Source organism: Notamacropus eugenii, chromosome 6 (genome assembly GCF_028372415.1).
Source record: "Notamacropus eugenii isolate mMacEug1 chromosome 6, mMacEug1.pri_v2, whole genome shotgun sequence".
NCBI classification, from domain to species: domain Eukaryota; kingdom Metazoa; phylum Chordata; class Mammalia; order Diprotodontia; family Macropodidae; genus Notamacropus; species Notamacropus eugenii.
The window spans coordinates 260,336,071-260,352,308 of record NC_092877.1 but is presented as its reverse complement, the minus strand read 5'-3'; the positions used below and the strand labels follow the sequence as shown (position 1 = coordinate 260,352,308).

At 38.5% G+C, this 16,238-nt stretch overlaps 1 long non-coding RNA gene across 1 annotated transcript in view; it reads right to left on the bottom strand.

The window, feature by feature from the left end:
- Positions 1–4,981: 4,981 nt before the first annotated feature.
- LOC140512846 (uncharacterized) overlaps positions 4,982–16,238 on the bottom strand; it is a 97,150-nt gene continuing 85,893 nt past the window's right edge. The window contains exon 7 of the long non-coding RNA XR_011969955.1: positions 4,982–5,299. This is a non-coding gene — a long non-coding RNA (uncharacterized lncRNA). The remainder of the gene's footprint in view (positions 5,300–16,238) is intronic.

Below are 16,238 nucleotides of genomic sequence, written 5' to 3'. Positions count from 1 at the left end.
ATTTGTTGTTGGTAGCCAAAACTGGTCTCCCTGTGCGTCTTTGGGAGTGAAGACAGGTGCCAGTCAGTCTGCACTAGGCTGAGAAAATGCCTGTGCAGTTGGGCCTCTTGTAGATAAGCAGACCATCATATCTTCAGTTGCAATCATGTCTCATGGACTTGTGATATTATTTTTGATTAACAGTAGAAAGACTAGTTAGAAGGCTACCGTATAGTTGAGACAGTTATAATGGTGGCCTGGCAGGAGCCAAGATGGTGGAATGATCTTTAAATGCTCTCCCCCCCTCCCCTTGTTGACCTTGAAAAACCCAAGAATATTTTCCCAGGAAAAATTCTGGAATAGTGGGATCAGTCGAAGGGGAAAACAGTCTCTTAGGCCCAAAAGGATAGGAAAATCACAAAGGGGGGGGGGGGGGGTCCCTCTTGATGTAACTGAAGGGGACCAGTGCAGCACTGGAACTGTCCCAGACAGCCACACCTCAGCAAACCACGAGGAGATCCTGAGCCCCAGTGGTGTGGAGCCTATAAGCACCAACACCAGGACCCCAGGCATTCCTTAGCACAGCCAAGGGAATTGGACAGACACCAGTGCAGACAGGGGTTCATCAGTCATTGAGCCTGCCCATGATCTAGCTCAGGAGAGGAGACCTCCTGCAGTCAGACCACTCCTCCCCTACACCTTGTGCAGCGCACTCCAGGGTAACTTCAGGGAAACTCAGAAAAACTTCATCTGGCCTCTGCTTTGGCACACCAGCCAGCTCAGCACCAGGTAAGCTGCAACATTCTAGCTTCTAGCTGAAAGAACCAACAGTTGGACAAATGGAAAAGGAGATGCAAAAGTTAACTGAAGAAAGCAATCTATTAAAAATTATAATTGGGCAAGTAGAATGACTCTATGAGGCATCAAGAATCAGTCAAACAGAATCTAAAGAATGAAAAATTAGATGAAAATGTAAAATATCTCATTGGAAAAACAACTGACCTGGAAAATAGACCCAGGAGAGAAAATCTAAAAATTATTGGTCTACCAGAAAGCCATGACGAAAAAAAGAGCCTGGACAGCATCTTCCAAGAAATCATCAAGAAAAACTGCCCTGAGGTCCTAGATCCAGAGGGCAAAATAGTCATAAAAAGAATCCACCGATCACCTCCTGAAAGAGATCCCAAACTGAAAACTCCAAGGAATATTGTTGCCAAATTCCAAAACTCTCAAGTTAAAGAGAAAATACTGCAGGCAGCCAGAAAGAAACAATTCAAATATAGAGGAGCTAGTCAGGATCACACAGGACCTTGCAGCTTCTACATTAAAAGATCAGAGGGATTGGAATATGATGTTCTGTAAGGCAAAGGAGCTTGGACTACCACCAAGGATCAATTACTGAGCAAAATTGAACATAATATTTCAGGCAAGGACATGGACATTCAAAGAAATAAGGAATTTTCAGATCTTCCTGATGAAAAGGCCAGAGCTCAATAGAAAATTTGATCTTCAAATACAAGTCTCAAGAGAGGCATAAAAAGGAAAACAGGAGGAAAAAAACAACTTGTTACTCAATATGAGCAAACTGTTTACACACCTATAAGGGAAGATATACTTGTTAATCTTGAGAATTGTACATTTATTATGATACTTAAATGGAATATACATAGATAGAGAGAGTGGGTATAAATTAAATGATGTGATAATAAAAAATGTGACTTAAGGGTGCAAAGGGATTGTAATGGGAGATGTGAAAAGGAGGAGGCAGAAAAAGGTTAATTATATCACAGGAAGAGGCACAAAAACATATTACAGTAGAGGGAAAGAGGGGCGGGAGGTGAGCATTGTTTGAGATATACTCTCATCTGATTTGGTTCAAGGAGGGAACAACAAAGTCAGTTAAGTATAGAAATCTAACTGGCCCAATAGGCAGTAAGAGGGGAAAGGGAAAATAAAAGGGAGGGAAGGCTAAAAGGAAGGGAAGAAACAGTAAGGGAAAAGGGGAAATAAAGGGAGGGTACTGATAGAAGAGAGAGAAGACTGAGGGAGGTGGTGGTCAAAAAAAATGGTGATCTATACCCCCAAGGCTATGAATACTGGAGTTTCAAATAAATTACCTGCTATCCACATGATAAAATATAAGCTCCTTATAGTTTCATATGTGTTTCATATGTGTCTTTGTATCCCTAATTCCTAGCACAGTGGATGGAATGTAGTTAGTTCTTAATTAAGTGCTTTGTTGGTTAGTTGGTTGTGACCTGGGGCAGTTCTGCTTGCAGGTCTCTAAACTCTAGATCTCAATTCTCCCATTTGTAAAATGACAGACTAGCACAGTTGAAGTCTCAGGTGTTTCCCATTCGTTATAGAGCATAATTGTCATCCCAGGATCTTTTAGGAGATAAGCAATTATTAGAATATCACACATAGTTTCCATCTAGACGGGCATCTTTTAAAGACATGATTAGAGCCACAGCTTTGCTAGATTATCCTACCCCATTTTGAAATTCCAGGAGATAGTATTTGTGATGGAACAATGTCTCATAGTCAATTACCATTAATGCTTCAAAGGTAATTCTCCTGATAATTTCAATGTTCCTACACCCATTTCTTTCAGTAACCATATAACAGGTTTCCTGCCTCTTTTAGAAGGACTCCTTGTCAAGAAAATATTGGCTGCAATTTATGTATCAAGACATTATTCTTATCAAAAGTAGGCTACAAGATCACAGAGATGGAGCTTGAATAGATCTTAAAGGTCACTTAGTCTAACTCTGCTCTTTTTTTATTTTTGACAGATTAGCAAATAAAGGACCAGAGATGCAGAGTTCTACAATATCAAAAATAAAAGATCTAGTGTACCTAACCATATTTTGTGGATGAATGATTTCATTCACAAGTTTACATATTTAGATATTAGCAAAATAGCCAACTAGGAGGCACAGTGAATAGAATACTGTGCTTGGATTTAAGAATTCTGAGTTCTAATCTGATCCTCAACACTTATTAGCTATGTGACCCTGAACAAGCCACTTAACGCAGTTGGTCTCAGTTTCCTTATCTGTAAAATGAGCTAGAGAAGAAAATGGCAAACCTCTCTAGTGACTTTGCCAAGAAAATGTCAAATGGGGTCACAAAGAATCAGACACAACAAACAACTGAACAACAAAAATTTAGATCTGCTTGGTGGTACAGAGGATAATGTGCTGGGCCTGGAGTCAAGTAAATTCATTTTACTGAGTTTAAATCTGCCCTCACACACTTACTAGCTATGTGACTCTGGGCAGGTCACTTAACCCTGTTTGCCTCAGTTTCCTCATCCGTAAAATGAGCAGGAGAAGGAAATGACAAACCATTCCAGTATCTTTGCCAAGGAAACTCCAAATAGGATCAGAGTCACAGATGACTGAAGAAATGACTTCACAATAACAACAAAATAGCCATAAGTAAATCTTAGCATTATTGAGATCCTTGAAAATTTAGATCATCCTTCTGCCTTTCTCCTAAACCTAAGATTACCTATCCAATTTTTAAAGATATCTTAGAAATAAAATTTCATGTAGTCCACCTTCAATAAATCTTTGAATTAAATTAGAATGGCAGCGTGGCCTCAACTACAAAAATCTCTTTTGGGCACCTACACTGAAAGCCCACCAAATGCCCCATAGAGGTATTATTGACTCTCAAAAGCCATTCCAATGGAACATAAGCTCTGGTAAGTCCTAGCAAGCTAGAAAGGCTTTGATTATAGGGCCACTTTATGTCAACTGATCAGAGATTTAGAGTTGAGGGGCCATCTAGTCCATCCCCTGCTTTGTATAGATGAGGAAACTGAGGACCTGAGAGTTTAAGAAGCATGCCCAAAATTCCATAAGTAGTATATGACAGGGCAACATTTGAACTCAAAACTTCTGCCTCCAAGTCCCACACTTTTTCTGCACTGCCGCTAGAGAAGTGTAGAAAGACACAAAGTAAAAATAATTAATAAATTATTACCACCCTTATTACCATGACTTTGAAGTCAACCCTCTGAAAATGTCTTTCTGAGTTTACCTAGAAGGAATGTAGTACGGTGGAAAGAGCAAATGATGTGCAGTGAGAAGACCTGGATTCACACTCAGGTAAGCCACTTTCACAAATATAATAATAACGGCTATTATTATTATAGCTCTTTTCTATGCTTTCAGCCATCCCAATCTATCCAATGGCAAATGAATGTTTTCGAAAATTCCAACTAGCTTGTCTCCACTGAATCCCATGTCATCTCCTTTTTTTTTTTAAAAGTTCCAGCAGTCAACTGGTCCCACATATTCTGCCAAAGTGCTTTTCCTTAAGCGCATACATGACAATATCATTCTCCTATTCAGTAACCTGAAGTGTTTTCCTCTTGCCTCTAGAATCAAATACAAAAGTCTGTATTTGGTTTTTAACCCCTTCACAACCTTGATTCCACCTATCTTTTCAGTCCCATCTTACATGACTCCTTTTCTCTCTCACTGTGTGATCCAACCAAACTAAGATCTTTACTTTTCATACTGGGTACTCCATCTCTGTCTCTGCCTTTGCACTGGCTGTCCCCCATGCCTAGATTGAACTCCCTCTCCACCTCCACCTCTTAGAAATCCTCTTTTTCAAGATGAAATTCAAGCATCACCTTCTATAGGAAGTATTTCCTGATCCCCCCAAACACTAGTGCCCTCCCTCTGAAAGCACTTGGTATTGAACAACTTGGTATTTATTCTCTTTACATTAATTATGAACATAGTTATATGTGGCTGTGTGATCATTTTCATTAGCTGCAGACTTTTTTAAAGTAAATATTGTTCCATTTATTGCATTTATATCCCTAGCACCTCACGCAGAGTGCCTAGCATATAAGTGATTGTTGACTGATATAAATAAACAATGGCAAGTCGAAGACAAAGTGTTAAAATCAAGGGACACTGTTCAACTCCACATTGGGTCCCAGCTCAGTCTTAAATTGATCCAGTTTCTTAGAAGCATATATTTGACTCTTTATTACTTTTCTTTGCATGTAAACACAGACTATGGGGAGGACAAAAATAATATCTTAGGCTAAATATGGCAGTCCTGACATTATTTCCTCACGTAATTACAGAACTTGGGATTTGCTTTTCTTGGATTAAATTGAATTTGTTTTGTACTGCAACAAACAGTGGTGAAGACTCCCAGAAAATCAGAGTCCAAGAGCCAAAAAAGATCTTAGAAGTTCTGTTCTCCAACTTCCCTCTTGAGGCAGGAATCCTTTTGACAAGCTCTCTGATGGGTGGTCATTCAACATCAGCTTGACACTCCCAGGAACCTGGAAGAATGGATCCAAATATTAGGATTTTTTAAATTTACAACCACAGTTTGCCTCCCTACAACTTCCACCTACTAGTCCTAGTTCTTTCCCCTGGAACAACATAGAACATCTGTTCTTCTTCTATTTGACAGACCTTCAAATACCTGAAGACAGCTAATATGTTTCCCTAAGTCTTCTGAAGACTTAATATCAAACCCCTCATATAAGGTTTCTAGGGTACTCACATTCTTCTGCATATATATGTGTATACATATGTTCATATATGCACATATGACTAATTATTATTAATAGCACTAATAATAGCCAACACTTATATAGCACTTAGTATGTGCTGGTCACTGTGCTAAGCACCTATAATTATCTCATTTGATACTCATAACATCCCTATGAAGTTAGTGCTATTATTTTTAATGTTTTATTTATTCATTCACTTTTCTTTTTTAAAACATTTTTATTTCAGTCTTGAGTTCCAAATTCTATCCCTTTCTCCCTCCCATTCTCCCTTCATGAGATGGTAACCAATCAGATATAGGTTATACATGTGCAATTATGTAAACATTTCCATATTAGTCATTTTGTACAAGAAGATGTAAATAAAAGAAAAAAAGAAAGAAAGAAAGTGGAAAATAGCATGCTTCAGTCTGTATTAAAACAACATCAGTTCTTTCTCTGGCAGTAGACAGTATGCTTCATCATTAGTCCTTTGGGATTGTCTTGGATCATTGTTCACCTTACAGGTGTTTCCATTTGCATTTTGTTTATTTTTTGTTAGATATATCTAAATTTGAGAGGGGAAAATTGAGGTCCCTCACCAGTATAATTTTATCATTTATTTCCTTTTGTAATTCATTCAATTTCTACTTCAAAAATGTAGAAACTATACCATTTGGTACATGTGTGTTTTAATACTGATATAACTTCATTGTCTATGGTACTTTTCAGCAAGACATAGTTTCCTTCCTTATCTCTTTTAATTAGATCTATTTTTGCTTTAGCTTTGCCTAAGATCATGATTGCTTCCCCCTGCTTTCTTTGCTTCAACTGAAGCATAATAAATCCTACTCCAGCCCCTTAGCTTTACCATGTGAGTGTCTCTCTGCTTCAAATGTTTCTTTTAAACAACATTTTGTAAAGTTCTAGTTTTTAATCTATTCTGCTCTCTGCTTCTGTTTTATGGGTAAGTTCATCCTATTCACATTTATAATTATGATAACTGTGTATTTCCCTCCATGCTATTTTTTCCTTTGTTTATTCCCCTCTCTCTCTCTTAACCCTCCTCACAGGTGCTCCACTTTTGATCACAGCCTTCCCCAATCTACCCTCCCTTTTATCAGTTCCCCCTCCATCTTCTCTTATCCCCATCCCTTTTTACTTCCTTACAGGGTAAGATAGATTTTTTTATCTAAGTGTATATGTTATTCCCTCTAGTGCTACTATTATCTTGATTTTATAGATAGGGAAACTGAGGCAAATAGACATTAAATGACTTTCCCAGGATCACACAGCTAAGCAGTTCATGTGTCTATAGATGTATATATGGATAGAGACAAGAACTAGACCTGTTGTTTTATTGGTATAGGGCTCTCCCAGAAAAGGAAACTCCCTCTATTGAACCCCCTTCTCTGTATGCATGTATGTATGCATGGTGTGCTTTATGCATGTATCTATGTGTATATGGATGTGTGTATATATAGATATACATTCATATATGTGCATAGTGAGAATCATGGAATCTGGATTAAAATCCTGCTCCAATATGTATTATAAAGTCTATCTATGTCTTTACAGAGGTATGAGTACATGTGTGTATATATGTATGTAAGTACATGTATGCCTTGTAGATATATTCTACAACTCCAGTCATTCTTGTTGCAGAGTAGTACAAAATATTCTCCTTTTTTAAAACCACTGACCTGTTGTTTTTCTATTGCTATTCTTTTTGAAAAGAAGTGTTTTATTTTCCTTTGGTGCCTGCATACAAATTGAACAAATAAATGGACCACAATATGTTTTCCTCCTGAGGGTGTATTTTTCTTATGAGTCAACTTATTTATAAAACATGAAAAATGTACATTTTCATACTGACTGTGCCTTTTTGTTTTTTTACTATACAGAGACTATTTACTGTACCTTTGAATCTCTCCTTAATCAATCTCCTATTCCCATTTATTTTATACCTTCCCTGTGGATTAAGGTCAGGTAGCAAACGCTTCTACTCCGCATTATCTAATTGATCATGCTGGTGTGACATTTCAATCTCTGTCTCATCTGGAAAAGCTGTCCCAGAGAACATGGTAATGTTATAGGCAGGAAAAAATGCTCAAAATAGCTTAATAACCTCCAGAAGATGATAACACATCTTGTGTTTCTCTTAAGATCAGCTTATTTTTTAAGCAGTCTAAAGTTTCCCTTATTAAACTACATAAGTATCTAAATGATGCTCTTCCAAACGGAGAAAAGGAGCATGAGATTGTCTTGTTTTTTTAATGAGTTTCTTACAGGCACATAAATATGTGCATCGTTGTTAAAAGAGTGGCTAAACCCCAGGTCCTCCGTTCTGAAGATGAAAGTACAGCACATTTCTACATTACTAATTAGGTATTTCAACTGAATAAACCCAAATGTAGAGTCCTTATGGAGAAAGATCCATGTTTCAGTCCCAAATCAAACTGAAAGACCTTTACTGAAACACTCTCTATTTCGTCTACAATTCAATTATACAATATTAGTTAGGCACCTGTTACGAGGAAGGTATTGCTCTTAGTGTTGGAAGATACAAAAATAAGTATCATTCTGTACCTCCAAGGAGCTTAATTAAGTAATTTGAGAGGGGGGAAAGTGTTAATAACCAAAATGTATTCATGGCAGAGGTTACACTTTTGGTAAACCTTGAAGAAAAAATAATAAAGATTCAGAAAGATGGGGCTAAGAAAAAAAGACTTTCCCATCTTGAGAGGTCTCTGGGAATGCATAAAGGTAAGAAATAGAATGTTGAAACAGGCAACAACCAGTAGTAGAGTTTAACTGAGATGTACAGAATAGAAATAATGTGAAATAAGGCTAAGAAAGGTAGGTTGGAACCAGATGGCAATAGGGTATTAAAAACCATGCTGAGGAATTTGTATTTTCTCCTAGAAAGGCTAGTGTGCCATTGAACTTTAGTGGGCAAGGTAACAGCATGACAATGCAGTGGAAAGATTATTTGGCAATGATGTGAAGAAAGGATTGGAAAAGAGAGAGAATGGAGGGAGAATGATGAATAATAATATCTAGTCCTATAGAAAGCTTTGAGGTTTGCAAAGTGCTTTGCAAATGTTATCTCACTTTATCCTCACTATCACCCTAGGAGGTAGGTACTATTATTATCTGCATTTGACAGGTGAGGAAACTGAAGCAAAGATTTTTTTTAAGAGCTTTGCCCAGGGTCACACAACTGAGAAGTGTCTGAGAACTTATTTGAATTCAGATATTCCTGACTCCAGGTCCTGAGTCCCATTTAGCCACCTAACTGCCTCTATAGTCACCACCTATAATTGACCAACTAGGAGTCTATTTAAATATTTTAGAAAAGAGTAGATGGGGGCCTGAACCATGGCGGTGGTTACTTAGAGGGACAAAGGGGAATGGATGCAAGAGATGCTGTGGAAGTAGAATTGTCCAAAGTCGATATCAGACTAGATATGGAAACTGAGAATAGGAAGATATATAATACATAAGACTTAGAAAAGAAACATAAGCTTCTTTCCACCATACAGTGAGTACTATACTTGGCATTGCATAAAATGAAAAAGTATATTATGCTTCGCCCTCGCAGATTTTACAATTTAATTCCATGTGTAAGACATAAATGTGAGAAAAGCTCCGTAAGAATACAAGATTTAAATAATAACTTTTTTTAATGGATATTCAACAAGGAAGTATACAATTAATGATGAAATCAATGGGTCAGACGAATTCTAATGGCATCCAAAGCTATTGCGGACATCAAGGCAGATAGGAGAAATCTGAGATGATACCAATTTTTTTTTTTTAGGCAGTCCATTTTATTTGAAGGAGGCTCTAATTAATAGGAAGTATTCCTGACATCAAGCCTAAATGTGTTACAGCTTTGCAACTTCCCTTCACCCCTTGGTCCTGGTTATTCTTTCTAGAGCCAAACGGAGCAAGTCTAGTCTCTCCTTCACATGACTTTGAATATTCTTTGAATATTTTGTTAATGTACTTCTCTCTCTGAGTCTCCTCTCTTTCAGGTTGACCATGTTAACCCTGCTCCTTCAGCCATTCCTCAAATATTCTAGATCAAGGTCTTTTACTGTCTAAGTTGCCTTTCTCTAGAAGGGTCTTATACCGTGCCCTTTTCATTTTTTTATTTTTTATTTATTTTTTTAAATTTATTTATTTATTTAACTTTTCAACATTCATTTCCACAAAATTTTGGGTTCCAAATTTTCTCCCCATTTCTCCCCTCCCCCCACCCCAAAACACCAAGCATTCTAATTGCCCCTATCACCAATCTGCCCTCTCTTCTAACATCCTTCCCCTTTCCCTTATCCCCAGCTTCTCTTTTGTCCTGTAGGGCAAGATAAACTTTCTATACCCCATTATCTGTATTTCTATTTCCTAGTTGCAAGAACAATACTCAACAGTTGTTCCTAAAACCTTGAGTTCCAACTTCTCCCCATCCCTCCCTCCCCACCCATTCCCTTTGGGAAGGCAGGTAATTCAATATAGGCCATATCTGTGCAGTATTGCAAATGACTTCCATAATACTCATGTTGTGTATGACTAACTATAATTCCCTCCATCCTATCCTGCCCCCCATTCCTTCTGTTCTCTCTTTTGACCTTGTCCCTCCCCAAGAGTGTTGACTTCAAATTGCTCCTTCCTCCCACTGCCCTCCCTTCTATCATCCCCCCCACCCTGCTGATCCCCTTCTCCCCCACTTTCCTGTATTGTAAAATAGGCTTTCATACCAAAATGAGTGTGCATTTTATTCCTTCCTTTAGTTGAATGTGATGAGAGTAAGCTTGATGTTTTTTTTCTCCCCTCCCCTCTTTTTTCCTCCACTGAAAAGTCTTTTATTTGCCTCTTTTATGAGAGATAACCTGCCCCATTCCATTTCTCCCTTTCTCCTCCTAATATATCTCTCTCACCCCTTAATTTCATTTTTTTAAGATCTGATCCCATCCTATTCAATTCACCCTCTGCTCTCTGTCTGTGTGTGTGTGTGTGTGTGTGTGTGTGTGTGTGTGTGTGTGTAATCCCACCAACTACCCAGATACTGAAAAAAGTTTCAAGAGTTACAAATATTGTCTTTCCATGTAGGAATGTAAACAGTTCAACTTTAGTAAGTCCCTTATGATTTCTCTTTGCTGTTTACCCTTTCATGCTTCTCTTGATTCTTGTGTTTGAAGGTCAAATTTTCTTTTCAGCTCTGGTCTTTTCATCCAGAATGCTTGAAAGTCCTCTATTTCACTGAAAGACCATTTTCCCCCCTGAAGTATTATACTCAATTTTGCTGGGTAGGTGATTCTTGGTTTTAGTCCTAGTTCCTTTGACTTCAGGAATATCATATTCCATGCCCTTCAATCCCTTAATGTAGAAGCTGCTAGATCTTGTGTTATCCTGATTGTATTTCCACAATACTTGAATTGTTTCTTTCTAGCTGCTTGCAGTATTTTCTCCTTGACCTGGGAACTCTGAAATTTGGCCACAATGTTCCGAGGAGTTTTTCTTTTTGGATCTCTTTCAGGAGGTGATCAGTGGATTCTTTCAATACTTATTTTTCCCTCTGGTTCTAGAATGTCAGGGAAGTTTCCCTTGATAATTTCATGAAAGATGATGTCTAGGCTCTTTTTTTGATCACGGTTTTCAGGTTGACCCATAATTTTTAAATTGTCTCTCCTGGATCTATTTTCCAGGTCAGTTGTTTTTCCAATGAGATATTTCACATTATCTTCCATTTTTTCATTCTCTTGGTTTTGTTTTGTGATTTCTTGGTTTCTCATAAAGTTATTAGCCTCCATCTGTTCCATTCTAATTTTTAAAGAACTATTTTCTTCAGTGAGCTTTTGAACCTCTTTTTCCATTTGGCTAATTCTGCTTTTGAAAGCATTCTTCTCCTCATTGGCTTTTTGAACCTCTTTTGCCAATCAAGTTAGCCTATTTTTCAAGGTGTTATTTTCTTCAGCATTTTTTGTGTATCCTTTAGCAAAGTGTTGACCCACTTTTCATGCTTTTCTTGCATCTCTCTCATTTCTCTTCCCCAGTTTTTCTCCACCTCTCTAACTTGATTTTCAAAAACCTTTTTGAGCTCTTCCATGGCCTAAGCCCACTGAATATTTATTTTGGATGTTTGGGATACAGAAGCCTTGACTTTTATATCTTTCCCTGATGGTAAGCACTGTTCTTCCTCATCAGAAAGGATGGGAGGAGATATCTGTTCACCAAGAAAATAACCTTCTATAGTCTTATTTTTTTTCCTGTTTTTGGGCATTTTCCCAACCAGTTACTTGACTTTTGGGTCCTTTGTCAAGAGTAGGGTATACTCTGGGGAGCTGTAAGATATCAGTTCCTCCAAGGTGGAACAATCAAGTGTGTACTGGTCTGGGTACAGGGAAGGATTTTTGTGCCCAGAATCTTAGCAGAGCTTCCTCTCCAGAGGCACCTGACCTCCAGTTCCACCAAGCTAGCACTGGAGGGGTGGGATTCAGTCAAGCTGTGGGGGCAGGGCCTCCATTCAGTACAAGACAAAGACCAGCTGCCTCAGGGTGTCTACACAGGGCTGATGTAAGACTCAGCTCTTCAGTGCCCCCAGGGGTTTTTACAATCCAACTATGGTCTCAGGATGCTGTAGGGGCTGCCCTGAAAACTCCTGCCACCTGCCTGATATGAAGGCCCTTCTCCCTTCCTGGCCAGCTGAATAAACCGCATCACTGACCTTTGGCACCTGTGGGTTGAGGGATCTGTGGACCCTCTGCTGCTGGGACTGGGGATTCTGTGACTGGAGATTCCACCCCAGAGGGCTGTTCACAAGCCGTGTGCACACGGCCAAGGCTGGGCTGGGGTCCAAGCTCTGAGCTCCACATCTGGTGCAACTGACGTTTCCTGTGGGTCTTTCAGGTCACCCTGGGCTGGAAATCTCCTCCACTCTGCTGTTCACTTCTGCTGCTCCAAAACTTGTTGAGAGTCCCTCTCTACAGGTGTTTTATGGGCTGTGTGGGGGCAGCCTCTGTATGTGTGTCTTTCTACTCCACCATCTTGGCTCTGCACCGCCCCCCCCTCCCCCCCGCCCTGCCATGATACAAATTTTTCACACTGACCTTGAAAGGACAAGTAGACTTTGGCATACAAGAGAGGGGATGCATTGCTCCAAATACATGGGGATACATGTTCTCCAATAGGAGAACAGCAAGAACAGGGGTACAAGGACCAAAAAGCACAACATGTATTTATTGGAGCAAAAAGTTCCTGTGAGGGAGGGTGATAGCAGGAGACTCAAGTTGCTAGGAAAGTTAGTTAGGTATAGATAAATTGAGGTCCTGCTTTTCTAGCTGTGATTATAGTCTTTGACGTTTATATTCTACAAATTAGTTTTGATTTTAAGACAGAAATGAAAATCCAAAACTTCTAATTGGAGGTTAAGGTGGGGTTTTGTCTTTGTGGTTTTTAAATTGAACAGTGTTAGAGTTTGTTAGTTTAGGGGCTTGTTTTTGACAATGTTCCTAATCACAATTGTTGAGTTCAGATCAACTTCTTGTTTTCCATAGGCGTGGGTGTTTCCTTATTATCTCAATGCTGATTCTGTGTGCCAGAATTACATATTGGCCCACACAGGGCTGATATGGGGCTGTAGGAGTTTGTCAACAGTTTTCAGAGGAAAGGAGGCATAGGGGATATGTTGAATCTTAAGGATAAAACATCATCAGGGTGTATTCTTTCATATAATCAAAATAATGAGCTTCTTTTAATGAGATATACCTTAGGAATGTAATAATAGCATACATTATATATGTGTGTAAATATATACATACATATACATATAAATATATACATACGTATATATAAATATATAATATATATTTATAGATCTTAAAAAGCAAAGGAATCAGGGGCCACAAAGTAAACATTTTAGAGAATTCCTTCCATTTGGTATGGTATCATAATAGGATTATGAAATTTAAGGTCAAAAGATTTATATTCAAATTCTATAAAAATTAAAATTCAAACTTCACACCAAGTACTAAGTACTCACTCCTTGGGTAACTTTAAGTATCAGGCCTCAGTTTCCCTATTTCTAAAATTAAGATTTCAGACTGATGCATATATAAACTTTCAGTTCCAAATCTCACAAGTGTCTAATCTCTCTATCAGGTCGCTCTGGAAGGAAGGGTATATTCTGACTGGAAAGAGGATTAAGGGAGTAGTAAATATTAACAGTCTACTACTAGAAACAAGAGAGGCAGATCATTAAACAGATGTGGAATGCTTGTACAAGAGAAAGACCTACAAAGATCTTTTGGGCTTCCTCATCTTAACATCATTCTCACCACTGGATAAAAATAGGCTCAAATTCTTCCTAGTATTACCCATCCCAGGAGACCCTGGAAACCTTGGTCAGTGCAATTAGTGGCCATACTTCTTTCCTGGGAGGCAATCAGGATTACGTGAGCTCCTCAGGGTCACACAGCTAGTAAGTGTCTGAGGCCAATTTTGAACTCAGGTTCTCCTAACTTCAAAGCTGGTGATCTACCCATTGTACCTCCTAGCTGACCCAGCCATATTTATTCTTTTTTATTCTTAATTTATGAAATAAAACAAACATTTCCACAATATAGTATAATAAAAAGATGATTGCACATGAAATTCCAAATCCTATTCCTATTCCTTTTAAATATGTAAAGTTATCATACTTATTCTTAAAGAGCTTTAAACCCTTGGGTCTTACAAATTTTCTTTGAAAAAGCTTAATATTGTTTCTAAGAAGCATATTTTCCTGGATAGACATTTAAGAAAATTGTTGCAAGTCATTCCCTCCCTCTTCAATTCACACTAACTCTATGACCCTCTCAGCATTCCAGGCAAAAATCTCTAACTCTAAATGGTAGTGTGCTCTGAATTACATTGATGGAGGGAGTGTCCTCTTTGAGTTTTCTAAAGCCATAAAGCCAAAATTCTAATATTAAAGAAAGGTATGGGGATGAATGAGAGAGGGAGAGGGGAGAAGGAGAGGGAGAAAGAGAGAAGGAAAGGAAAAGGAAGAAGGGAGAGGAAGGGAGGAGAAAGGGCAGAGAGAAGACAAAGGGGTAGAGATGGAGAGACGTACCCACATAAACACAGAAATGATCACAAACACATATATGCATAAATATGTATAGATACAGATACATAACTTTCATTTTGCAAGTGAGAAAATACAATAAGTCTATACTTATAGCATATTTCCAAATACTGTCAGGGAAAAAGCAGAGATAATAAAGCATTGCTAAACTCAGTGACCTAATAATTCATCCTTCAGTTAGCACCAGAGGTAGTGATATGATGTCTCATTTTTAAAAAAATTTTAAAGTTAAAATTAGATCTTTTTTATTCCTAAGAATGTTTTCATTTTTATGGTTTCTTACAATTTTTTTCTGTCTACTACCACACCTAGCCTTCAGATCTCTGCCCAGATATTTTCCTAGAATATGGTAAATTGTAGTGATTGCCCCTGGTTTCATACTTTAGGGAACCCTCTGACATATGAGGGACAGGAAAAAACATCAAGTGGGAGGAAGAGATGGAGACTGTCCCCCCCAGAGGGTATTAAATGGCTCAGGGCCAAGCAGCAAGTAATGTCTTCCCCTCCTCCCAGCTTCCCCACTCCTCTCAGACACTCTCCTTTAAGGGGTGGGGTTAGTATTAGTAGCCTGTTAACTATTCCCTTCTTCAAATCTCTCAGGTTGCATCTGCTCTCTAGAATTATCTCAGTGGAGGTCAGCATAATGATGAAAGACCCTTTCATTCACCAAGGGCCTCAGCCAAAGCCCCACCCAAACAGACTCCTCTAGGATCTCCCCTTGCCATCAGTACCACCTAAGTATCCCTAGGCCTTGTTACTGACTCTCTGCTACATCGTAAGGACCACTGGGTCATATCATCTGCCCTGCAGGTAAACCACATATGGATGTACAGCGTAACCACATATATACATTGTCTTCACTAATTAGAATGTGAGCTCCCTGAAACCAAGTTCTGTCCCGCTTTTCTATTTGAGTTCTCAGTGCTTAGTACAGCACTTGGCATATATTAAGCACTTAATAAGCAATTTCCCATTCCATATCATCTCCCTACTGACTACTTCTTTTCCTCAGCAATACTTCTAGCTACAGTTGCTCATGAGTGTGCTCTCACCACCACTGATCAAGGTTGTCCTTGGCGTTCGTTATTTTTACCATTTAAAAATTCAAAGAGGAAGATAGAAAACACTGTTTTTTCCACCAGAAATCAGGACCACTTAAGGGTGTTTTGTCTCATAATCAGCAACTTCCTGATGACATTACATTTACCTGTGGAAATGATAAATATCAGGATATATTAAACTAACTAGATTAAATCCAAAAGAAAAAAAGTACTTCTATGTCTAGCTAAATCTATCTGTTCTGGAAAGTCCTAGTGGTCTATAGCTTTAAACTATATAGAATATCCTCCAACCAAAATTCTTAAAGCTGTTCCCTCACCACCCATTCAAGTCACCATCCACTAAGGTACAAAGCACCCTACTCATTAAACTGCGATTTAGGGAATATTGCCCAATCCCTCAATCTGCTCTCCTAATTTTACTTTCTTTAGAGAGGTTGACCAGCACACCATCCCCCTCTGCCAAGAGCTTAGAGTGAGGGAAATGATTTAAATATTACTGAACAAATGAATGAAAACACATATATTAAATATTTAT